The following is a 12170-nucleotide window of genomic DNA, read 5'->3' as shown; positions in this document are numbered from 1 at the left end:
ATGCACGTCTCATTCAAAATAAAACAGGGGAAGTGCAAGAACAGAGAACTACATTTATTACAGCACTACAGGAAACTGAATTATTTCTCCCTTCAATAACTTGGGTACCTAAAGTTTTGACAACGCTTTACGGTTTTATCTCTCTGAAAAAGCAGAGAGTATAATTCATGCTATTTTTATTCATTTACTGTGTTAGTATTGTTAATAGTTATCTAATGGCCAACCCTCTGGGTACATTTACAGCTATCAAGCATAATAAAAAAATCATAACACACTGGCAGTAGCAAATAGGAAAAATAAATTCCTAAATTCAGCAACCAACGCTTATTGTAAAACAGACACACTCTTCCAATCTTCCAGCCAGCCTTCTAAGACAAAGACGTGAGCATCACTTCTTGGCTGATGTGATTGCAGAGCCATTGGCCATTATCTTTGAAAACTCGTGCTGATCAGGGGAGGTCCCGGACGACTGGAAAAAGGCTAATGTAGTACCCATCTTTAAAAAAGGGAAGAAGGAGAACCTGGGAACTACAGACCGGTCAGCCTCACCTCAGACCCTGGAAAAATCATGGAGCAGATCCTCAAGGAAATCATTTTGAAGCACTTGGAGGAGAGGAAGGTGATCAGGAACAGTCAACATGGATTCACCAAGGGAACGTCATGCCTGACCAACCTGATTGCCTTCTATAATGAGATAGCTGGCTCTGTGGATATGGGGAAAGCGGTGGACGTGATATATCTTGACTTTAGCAAAGCTTTTGATACGGTCTCCCACAGTATTCTTGCCAGCAAGTTAAAAAAGTATGGATTGGATGAATGGACTATAAGGTGGATAGAAAGCTGGCTAGATTGTCGGGCTCAATGGGTAGTAATCAATGGCTCGATGTCTAGTTGGCAGCCGGTATCAAGCAGAGTACCCCAGGGGTCAGTCCTGGGGCCAGTTTTATTCATCATTTTCATTAGTGATCTGGATGATGGGATGGATTGCATACTCAGCAAATTCACAGATGACACTAAACTGGGGGACGAGGTAGATACGCTGGAGGGTAGGGATAAGCTCCAAAGTGACCTATACAAATTGGAGGATTGGGCCAAAAGAAATCTGATGAGGTTCAACAAGGACAAGTGCAGAGTCCTGCACTTAGGATGGAAGAATCCCATGCACCGCTACAGGCTGGGGACTGACTGGCTAAGCAGCAGTTCTGCAGAAAAGGACATGGGGATTACAGTGGATGAGAAGCTGGATATGAGTCAGCAGTGTGCCCTTGTTGCCAAGAAGGCTAATGGCATATGGGCTGCATTAGTAGGAGCACTGCCAGCAGATCGAGGGAAGTGATTATTCCCCTATATTCGGCACTGGTGAGGCCACATCTGGACTACTGCGTCCAGTTTGGGGCCCCCCACTACAGAAGGAATGTGGACAAATTGGAGAGAGTCCAGCGAAGGGCAACGAAAATTATCAGGGGGCTGGGGCACATGACTTACGAGGAGAGGCTGAGGGAACTGGGCTTGTTTAGTCTGCAGAAGAGAAGAGTGAGGGGGGATTTGATAGCAGCCTTCAGCTACCTGAAGAGAGGTTCCAAAGAGAATGGAGCTTGGCTGTTTTCAGTGGTGGCAGAAGACAGAACAAGGAGCAATGATCTCAAGGTGCAGTTGGGGAGGTCTAGGTTGGATATTAGGAAACACTGTTTCACTAGGAGGATGGTGAAGCACTGGAATGGGTTACCTAGGGACGTGGTGGAATCTCCTTCCTTAGAGGTTTTTAAGGCCCGGCTTGACAAAGCCCTGGCTGGGATGATTTAGTTGGTGTTGATCCTGTCTTGAGCAGGGGGCTGGACTAGATGACCTCCTGAGGTCTCTTCCAACCCTAATCTTCTATGATTCTATCTTCAGCTGGAGCTCAGAAATGTCTCCCCCAGCCTGTCAGTGGGGGCCAGAGGCTGGGCTGTTGATCAGATGAGCAGAGGAAACACAACCCCTGAGAGTAAGAAGTAGGGGAAGGGCAAGCTTGGCCACTCTGTGGCCTGTCCCAGAATGCTGCCTGGGTACTCTTTAATCTTTGCTGGTAGGTTTAGCTGGTTATTGTTGGTACATGGTGGTGGTTGCTAACATTTTTTTTTCATCTGTTATGAATAAATAATTTTCAGGAGTGTCTAGAACCTGGGATGTCACCTTCTCCTGCCCATCTTCGGACATATAAATAAATAAATAATGTATCAGAAAAGAAGCCACCTGACACCACCCTGTATGTGGCATGGATGTTGAAGGTACCAAAGAAAATCACCGCCGAAGGCTTCGGTACCCTCCTAGACAAATAGCTCAGGGAGGAAATGTGAGGTGGAGTGGGAGAGTTTGCACACCAAATTAATCCTGTCCTGGGACTTGCACATCAGCTTGATAAATGTGGGGCTGGCCACTTCTTTCACTTGAGGATGGTTGCAAAAAGCACAGCTTTCCCTCCTTTCCAGCCTTCTCCTAGTTAGTGTTAAAACAAGCACCCATACAGGGAAAGCTGTGGCAACACAGAGCCAGTTAAACACCACGCAACAGTGGATGCTGCTAACTTAACCTCACACTGAATAATATGATTATTTGCTGGAATTTTACAGTGTCATTTGCACAGGTTTCTAGTGTGTAAACTCAATATCAAGGGTGCAGATTTCTTGTGAACATAGGCTTTATATGGTCACTAGTGTCACTAAAGTTACATCTACCCTGATTGCTGTAGTCTAGAGCAATGGTCTCCAATTTATGAGCAAGCCTTTTTTGATGACACAATTAGTCCACAGAGCAAGGAAAAGTGAAAGAGAAGGAAGGAATTCTGGGAGTAAGGGAAACGGCATGATCCTAAATTTGCCCCATTCCTCACTGAAAATGTGCTGGAAGCTACCCCTGAAAGTTTCCTCTGTCTAGTCCCATTGTGTCTCATAACTAAGATGGCCAGGGAAGGAACTACTATTCTGTAAGTTTTGGAAGCAGTCCAGGACCTTTTGCCTTCTCCCAGAATATCTACTTCTATTTTGAGAGCACATGCAGGCTGACTATACAAAATCACCAATGCAGGCCCATTCCTCTCCCCAGGAACATGGAGCTTTCTGCTGAGAGGGTGAAAGAAGAGGTGAGGTGGAATCAGCAGAAGAAAAATATACACAACATTTAATCACAAAATGTTCACTTGAATTTCTACACTGTAGAAGTCTGTACCAGCACAAAACATTGTAGAATCATATTTTACAGCTGAACAACCCCATACTATCAGCATTTTACTCTTAGACTTCAGAGTGCAGCACACTGTAACCTGAGGCATCAGTAGGAATATATTTATTTAGATTTATAAAGAACAAACCAAAAAAGGTGCCTATCAGAGACATATGTGGTAATTCAAACATCAAAATAAAAGACATCCAATGGCAAACTCCATAATATACATTTTAAAGGAAAAAAATATTAACTAAACCTTATGGCAACAAAATGAGAAAAAATACTCTACCCTCCTCAAATATTCTCCTCCAAGAAACACACCTCTCTCTCGAGAAGTCCCTGTAGAAAGGTTTGCATGACAGCATGCTCTGAAGATCAACAAATTTGGGCTACTTCAGAGCAGGGTGTGAGTGAGTTCCAAAGCATAAGGGCCTTCATGGAGAAGGCCCATCCTCCCTTGGTTTCTGATAAAACAAAGACTCATATAGTGAAGCATCAGTAAAAATCCAAGACGACATATGAAGCATCATATGTACTTGGCAGTTTCTGATCTAGTTGCTTTGTCCTCATTTTCCCCCATTGCCTAGTTTGGGGCAAGTTTCAGTTTACCCAAACTTGCAAAGACTTGAGGACACCTTGCTTTTACTTTTGTGAATTATTAGATTGCAATTATCAAAAATTTCAAACTTCTGCGATTGCTCTCCTACTTGACAAGGAACTTTGATTTTTCAAAACAAGAAAATGCAGAACTCTTATTTAGCTAAACTCTTATTTATTCTTCTTTCCTGCAATAACTTCGGTGCATGTTTTGGGTGGAGAATACTTTGTCATCATGCCTGGAATCCATCTCTGAAGATTTCTTCAGCATACATTTATCAGCTAGTCTGCAGTTACTAGCCCTTTTGGATGAAAAAATTGGGTTGATAAAAGATCTATTGACCATTCTGTTCACTTTGCTATGCAACTGAGAGCAGGTCTATGCTACTGGTAGAGTCAATCTAACTTATGTCATTCAGAGGTGTGAAAAAAACACCCCTCCAAGAGATGAAAGTTTTGTGCTGTCCACACCAGTGCTGTCTGTGGGAGACATCTCTCACTGACATAGCTCATGCTTCTTGCCAAGGTGGAGTAATTATGCCAATGGGAGAGCACGCTCCCATTGGCATAGTGCATCTTCAACAGACGTGCTACAACTGCCCAGCTGCATTGGTGTAGCTTCTACTCCTGGGGGAATTCTGCATCAAAAAATTAAAAATTCTGTGAACAATATTTTAAAATTTTGCAAAATTCTGCATATTTTATTTGTCAAAATAACACAATATAATCACATCAGTTTCAATTATTTTTGGTCATTTATTTAAAAAAACTGTCAGCAAGTATGTCTGTAATGGTACAGACAAAAAGATTCAGAAAATGTTTTTTGGCAAATAGATTCCTTACTAGGAATATTAATACAGTACTCTGAGTAATAATTCATTTAAACTACAATACAGAACCATATTTCCTGCAGTCCCCAGAAATAGTGCAAAGGTTGGGGGGAGTTAGGCGTAATGGAGGCGCTGAGGAAGAGGGAAATAATTGCTGGGAAGGAGCTTGGGTGTGCACTTGGAGGGCGGTTGGATATGGGCGGGAAAAGTATGGAACAGGGTTGGGTTTTTTGGTGGGGGATGACTGTTAGGGATCTTCCACCATGCAGACGCTGGCTGACTGCTAGCCTCTCCCATTCAATCAGGCACATGTGTCCCTCCATCCCCACTCAGACACCCACTCTCCCCATCTACAGTCCTTGCACCCCTCTTCTCCACCCCCTGTACCTATGTGACTCTGTGCCCACACCCAGCCACTCTCCTGTTCCTATGTCCCTTTCACCCCTCTCCATGTTCCTGTGTCTCCATGCCCACACCCAGCCACTCTCCTGTACCTATGTGTCCTTTCACCCCCTCTCCGTGTTCCTATGTGTCTCTGTGCCCTGACCCAGCCACTCCCGTCCCTATGTAGCTCTGCACCCCCTCCCACATCACCATGTGGCCCTGCACCTCCACTCCCATTCAGCCCCTGCCCCAGTCTGTCCTCCCCCACTAGCCCTTATGACCCCCTTATGACTCCCCCCAGCACTCCACACTGTCTGTCTCCTCATTGCCCATCTCCTGACCTGGCCTGACGAGCGCTGTGAAGAAGGCACGACAGTGTCTTTCTCTTCCCTTGCTCACTGGGAGCAGCTGCTGTGTTCTATCACCACAGTACCCTCTGGTGGGCAAAAGCAGAACTGCTACAACTTTTCAGCAGAAGCTTCTTTCTGCGCAAAAAATTAAAAATATGCACGACTCAATTATGTGCACGTGCAGTGGTGCAGAATTCCCCCAGGAGTAAGCTTTGTTGATGTAGCACTGTAGCGTAGACTTGCCCTGAGAAAGTTGCAGACTTTTTTTTGCAGTCTTTAGTGGAAGTAATCACTCACTGTTATAAACCTGTCAGCAGGCAGAAATAAATAGAGCTGAACATTATGAAAAATACATTTACTTTTGCTTATTTAAACTTTGCATTGAGGGAGAGGGAACAAATCTGAATGTCTCCAGATCCTAACCTTACCTAATCTGCTAATGACAACCATAGCTGTAATTTTTGCTTTACATCTGAATGCATCACAGTGAATTAATTTAATGCTCAACTCCCAATTTTTAAGTTTGCTATTTTTGTTCTCTGTTTGAGATTTGTTAGGCTCTGCTGGTTCAGAAGTAAATGGCATGTTGAATTTTTTCAGATGAAAATGTTTTTTGTTTTTTTTTTAATTCATGCACATACCAATAACAGTGAACATCTAAGACATTTTCTCTTCAAATTCATCTGCTTGAATGACAGTGCCTGGGTTTCAAATATCTTAGAAAATAAATGTAAATAATTACATTGTGTAATGTCTCACTGTTTTAACATGTACTGAGTTTATTATATTCCAATATTTATATGTATTCTTAAAGGATGAGTGGGGGTGGTGTAAATTGTGCCTTTGGCTTCTCACCTCAGTTTTTCACTCATTTAAATCAATATATAAATGCACATTTTAGGGCATCATGTGTTTCTATATGTTTTTAGGAAAGAATGGAATTATACGCAGTCCTATTGAGGGTTATAAACTTCCTCTTTGAGAAGAAGGAGAATCCAGTTCATGACTGAATATACTGGCCATCCAAAGCACCATATTTTGTTTTTTTTAGAATACTGGTCATTGTCTGTTATGCGGTAAATTGAATTTTGACTATGTAGTGTGAACTGGACTAGAAAGAAAGAACAGTTTGTGACAGTGTAATATGGTGGATTCCTTACAACTGAAATAGTTTTCCCATCATTCACTTTTCAGCTTGTTCCCTGCCATTTTACTGAACAGCCTGTTTCCCGCAAAGACTCAGGTAGTGTAAAGTAAGCACTAGAAGATGTGCACTCTACTTATTAGGGTCTGAAATATCTTAGTTCATCAGGGTGAGTCCATTCAAAAATATATCCCAGAGATATGCTCTTATATGCTCAGTGTTTGATGATGTAACATAATGGGGAATGCATTTTGTCCCTTTCTCCATTAGATAGGAACTGTTGTTATTTTGAAAGATTTTGATATCATAAAACCAGAGAATGAAAATTTACCCCCATACTTTCCAAGATGAGACATGGCCTCTATTTTTTGTGTAAATTCTGTCCACCTATTTTGACTGCAAAAATAAACTACTTGTTCCTCTGATTGCCAGGTAATAATCAAAATACTTAGCTTTGATACAGTACTCTTCATTAGTAAATGTCAAAGAATTTGATATCATTATCCCCATTTTACAGATGGGAAACTGAGGCCCAGAGTGAGGAAATGACTCAGCCAAGGTCAACCAGAATGCCAAAAACAGATCTAGGAATAGTCCCGGTCCGTCCACTTGGTCACACCATTACTATGTGATTCCGTGTTCCTCCCCACTCCTGTACATTTTGTAATAGTGGAAAGGGAATAATGATGGTGCTTTGAAATGTTCAGTGTCAGAAATCCCATCCATGGTTTATGTCAGTTTCATTACATGGTGGTTACAGTAATTCAAAGTGAGCGAGAAAACTAGTGTGTCTCACTCCTTCTCCACCCCCTTCTTCACCACTCCCCACAACATGTAGCCTCCACCAACATTTCCACCTCCTCTTCCCTTTCCCATCTCATTAAGTCAAACTTCACCACTGTAGAACCCATTAACATGTAAGAAGCTGCTCCTTGCTCTCTCCTGCTCTGTGCCACTGCATCCACATATCACAGGCAGCAGATTAGGAGGGTTACATGCTACCACCTCCAGCTGACACACTTGACCCTGCTTCTTCCAGACTTCTCCAGCTATGCCCCAAGGTCCACCTACTCTACTCTCCTCCTAAAAAGGCTCCCACACACTCTGGCCAGTTCCCACTCCAGACAGGGGTGATTATTATCTTAAATATTAACTTTTGGGATTTCAGATGGTTAAATTTGCATTGCCTGTGTATCTCCCTCTCCTCCCTGCCCAACCCCAGCTCACATGGAGGGGCAGGGAGAAGGGCCCAAAGACATCCCAAAAGGAGTAGGGTCCTCCAGAACATACATGGAGCAGGATAATTTCTGTATAAAGTAGAAAGTTTTTCTTTCTCACTGCCACTGCAGGCATGTCTAGGATCATAACGGACTTGATACTTGTCTTTGGGATAATGATATACAATAATCAATTACTTGAATAAAGAATATTTTATTAACCACCAGATTTTTAAACCCAACAAGTTCTGTGGCTAGCAGTCTGGCCAATGCAGACAGGCAAACAGAATTTTATATATAAATTACCCTTATTTATACATATACACACACACTCTTAATACTTTAATTTTACATAAGAGTTTTACCTTTTTTCCTTTTCCTACTTGCCCTATTTTACAGATTAGGGGTGTAGTGGGTGGGGCTTGTTTTTAACCCTACCTTTATTTACTAAGGCCATGTCCAGACTAGAGACCTAACAGTGGCACAGCTGTACTGATGCAGCTATGCCGCTGTAACATCTCACATGTAGCCACTCTATGCCAATGGGAGAGAGCTCTCCCATCAGCATAATTAAACCACCCCCAACGAGTGGCAGTAGCTATGTCATCTCCCGCTGACATAGAGCTGACAGCATCAGTGCTTCTGTCAGGGTAACTTATGGCACTCTGGGGTGTTTTTCTTATACCAACAAAAGTGCTAGTATAGACGTAGCCTAAGTTACCTTTCACATTTACATCAGCCATAGCCTTGCTAGAAAAGATGCTGAACCTTATAAATCATTGCTATGTTACTAAAATACTACATTAAATACCCCTAAACAAAGGCAAATAGTATATTAGCTTTGTTTTAAGATACATTATCTACATTTAAAAAAATTAAAGTTTTTTTAACATGACTTTCTAGGCAACCAATTTAATTTTAAGCCAATTTATGTTAAAAGCAATTTGGTTTGTCAGTTTCTCTTTTTACATACAGACAAAACTGCTAGGGAAGTTACTTCCCCTTTAGTGTACAGCAACATATTGGCTGCTGGCCAAAGACTTTTAATGACTTTTGATTGGTTTCTGTAAATTTGTTTGTTTTTTAAATGAAGATTAACCGGGAATTACAAATTAAGAGCACAAACTTAGTATCTTTAATGTTATAAGTACTTGATAAACTTTGCATAACTATTTCTACCTTTATTACAGCTTGCAGTCCTCCCCCACTGGGTTATAAAATATAGTTACAAGGCCTCTAAGACCTGTGATTAACTAAGTTTCCATTATTTTCTTATAAATGGAGATTACTTCTTTTGGTCTTTTGAGACTCCCACCCACTTGACCGTTCCTTTACTTGATTTTTAAGCTTCTTACAATCAGCTTTTTGGGATTCCACTTTGTCCTGCAAGGATGTCCCTACTAAATATTACTGACACCTTAAAGGCGTGAAGCCAAATAAAGTTATAATTAATAGAGCCCACTTCCAGGGCTTTTAGATACTCTTAGGAAGGTATTCCTTGCATAGCCTTATTTGCGCTCTTATTCAACTGGTTATTTTTATACCAAATCCCTTTAAAATCCTCCACAACTCACTAAAGGAACTGTCATTTCCTCCCTTCTCTATTCACTGCCAGGAAGCACTTGCGGTGCTTTTTTTCCCCTTCAGCTACTAGTGGCCAAAAATCCTTCAGATCACAGAGCTTCCCTTAATCTTCTGTCAGGGCACAGTCCAGAGAAGTCTTATATTTCAGGGATCCTCTGGTCTGTAAATAACTGTAGGGTCCCAACACTATTACTTATTCAGTTAATATCTTGTACCACTATTTATATATCACAATATCTACCCATTAACATCTGTACATTTGAAACAAAAAATTCTCTTCTTGTGAAATTGCAAAATGACTAATCATTACAATTTACCTTTTTTCCCCACAGAAGACGTCTCCCTCCAAACTCCTTTCTTGAGAAATTCCAACCTGTGTTTCTTCTTGAGAAACAAGAGAGCACTCACCCCCATTCTCTTATTTCTTATCTTTAATTTCTCTTATTTTTCTTTTTATTACCCTCTATTTTCTTTATGGGCCCATAATTTCACAATGACAAAAGAAAAAGAGATGGAACTGAGAAGTGGAAGTGCCATTTCAGGTTGATTACACAACTGTGGCAGTTTGCCCTGTTCAGAGTCAGACTATGACAATGATTTTATTCCCAGGCTAGCACCAAGGATGGTCTTGATCTATCTCTGTCTCCCTAGACAGTGGCCTTCTTCTCTATGTGCTCTTTCTGGTCCTATCTGGGGTGCCAAATCTGTAACTTAACTGATGGATTTGTGTATTGATTAATCTCTTAGATGGCAGTGGTCAATAAGGGTTCAGTCTCCTGAGTGGCTACAGAATTAGGAAGAGTATTATCAGTATCATTAGACTGAGAGACACGAGGAGCACACAAGAAACAATTGTAACTGATCACAAGTTCCTTTATTAATAAATACACTAAGCAAATAAACAATCCCACAACATTGAAGTACAGCAGCCAATAGAGAGACAGTGCAAAGCGGTTAGCCTTGTGACTGCCATCACTCATATTTCCTGCTTGGAAACCCTGGAGTGTCAGTCATCCTCCTCCTCCTCCTCACCAGAGGGTGTCATCCTGGTGTCTCCGAAGGCGCACAGGCCCAGATACAGATTTTATAATGTGTTATGCTGACACCCACTAAGGTTTGTACATACTTATGAAGGTTTCAACTCCTTTTCCTTATTTATACTTCCACAGCCCACTAAGTTTGGAGTGGCCACTTTTATAGACTATCTTGTTAGTTCCTCTTATACTTATTAACATTTATGTCACTCAGTCACCATAACAACTTGTGTTAGCACATTGCTGACACCCTATGTTTGCAAAAATCCCCAAAATACTCTATCAGGCTTTAACTGGTACATTGCAATATATATTTCCTAAATATTAGCACAACTATTCCTTTGACTGTTTCATCTCATAACATAGGCTGACATGAGCAACTAACCGATAAGTCACTTATCTTTAGGCCTGAGACCTTGATTGGCTAAGCTAAATATCTTACAGGCCTGAGGCCTATAAGTCCTGAATTACAACATTAATTAATACTTATATTTCACCTCTATATCCTAAATATACCTGGTATCTTTTACTATTGGCTATAACCCTCCCTAACCACCAAACTTCCTTTGCTATCACTCAGATTCTCCAATCCTTCCCATCCTCGCCCCTTCCACTCCCCTAATCTCTATCCTCTCCTCCTTATCTGAGACCCTCAACTCCTCTTTACTACCTTCCCACCCATTCCATTCATTCCCTCTCATAATACTCCCACCCCTCACTACAGACCCAAACCCCTCTCCCCCATTCCCACCTAATCACACCTCCCTTCTCCAGGGAACATTCACACATGTAATTTATTAGCTTTTCAAAAATAATTTCAGCACCTTCTGAATATTCTGCCATACTCAGATTTCTTAAAAAAAAAAAAAAAAGGAAAAAAAAGCGCCACATCACACAACTTGACAGTGACAGATTTTTCCAAAATGTTTACAGTTCATTCTCAGATTTCTGCCCCGGTGGATTTCAAAGCTGCTGGAATCTGTGAACTTGATAAGATTTCTTTTTTCTGGGGGGGAGGTATCTCAGGAACCCCTTGTTCAAATAACCCTACATTTGTATAATTAACCCTACTTGCACTCCCATAAGACATAGCAGAGATGAGTAGTCCCTGTCCCCTCAGATCCTGGCACACACAGAGCGGGAAATGTGGGGCTGAGCAGACACCCTGTCCCTATTCTCCCCCAGTCCCGTTACTCACCCAGTATCCCCTTCCATTCCTCCCCATCTCCATCATCTGATCCCCCAACCTCTCTCCCCTATTCCTATCTGCTTTTCCACCCCAGCCACCCTCTCTTCACATTGAGCTTTTGTTTGTGTTATTTATTTTCTTTTTGCAAAATAATTTCAGTACATTGTGAATATTATGCTATACTCAGATCACATTTCCTAAAATACAAATTGCCTTTTGATAGGGGCAGATTGGAGCAATATGCCTATTGGTTCCCACCCCCCGACCTGGGCTGGATTTGAACTGGAAGTAGTACTCAAATTTACCATTAAATTCCCTCCAAGCCACACATGTCCAGGGATGGAGAGGTAGTTTTCCAGATAGCCTCTCTCTGTGCATGAGTCTTAGAACTGTTTGTCATGTGCCTAACTGCAAAAACAAACTCATTTTCAAATAACATTTGAATTTGATTTCTCTCAAAATGCTAGCGAGTGCCATACACTCTCTTGGGGGTAACCTGTGTGGGGATGGAGATCCATGTGCAATGTGAATCCTGGTTTGACCTTTATCTGTCTGCAGTAAATGTTGCCAGAACAAGTCAACTTTAAGCAAAGGTGGGAGGATTTCAGGGCGCTGTACTTTGGGAATCTCTTGATCAAAT

General features: G+C 41.6%; 1 protein-coding gene across 6 annotated transcripts in view; it reads right to left on the bottom strand.

The window, feature by feature from the left end:
• The window catches only part of PLD5 (phospholipase D family member 5), a 262504-nt gene that overhangs the window by 108538 nt on the left and 141796 nt on the right, over positions 1-12170 (bottom strand). The window lies entirely within an intron of this gene.

The sequence above is a fragment of the Mauremys reevesii genome, linkage group 3 (assembly GCF_016161935.1).
Source record: "Mauremys reevesii isolate NIE-2019 linkage group 3, ASM1616193v1, whole genome shotgun sequence".
Lineage (NCBI taxonomy): Eukaryota > Metazoa > Chordata > Testudines > Geoemydidae > Mauremys > Mauremys reevesii.
This window is presented reverse-complemented; position numbering and strand designations above follow the sequence as displayed.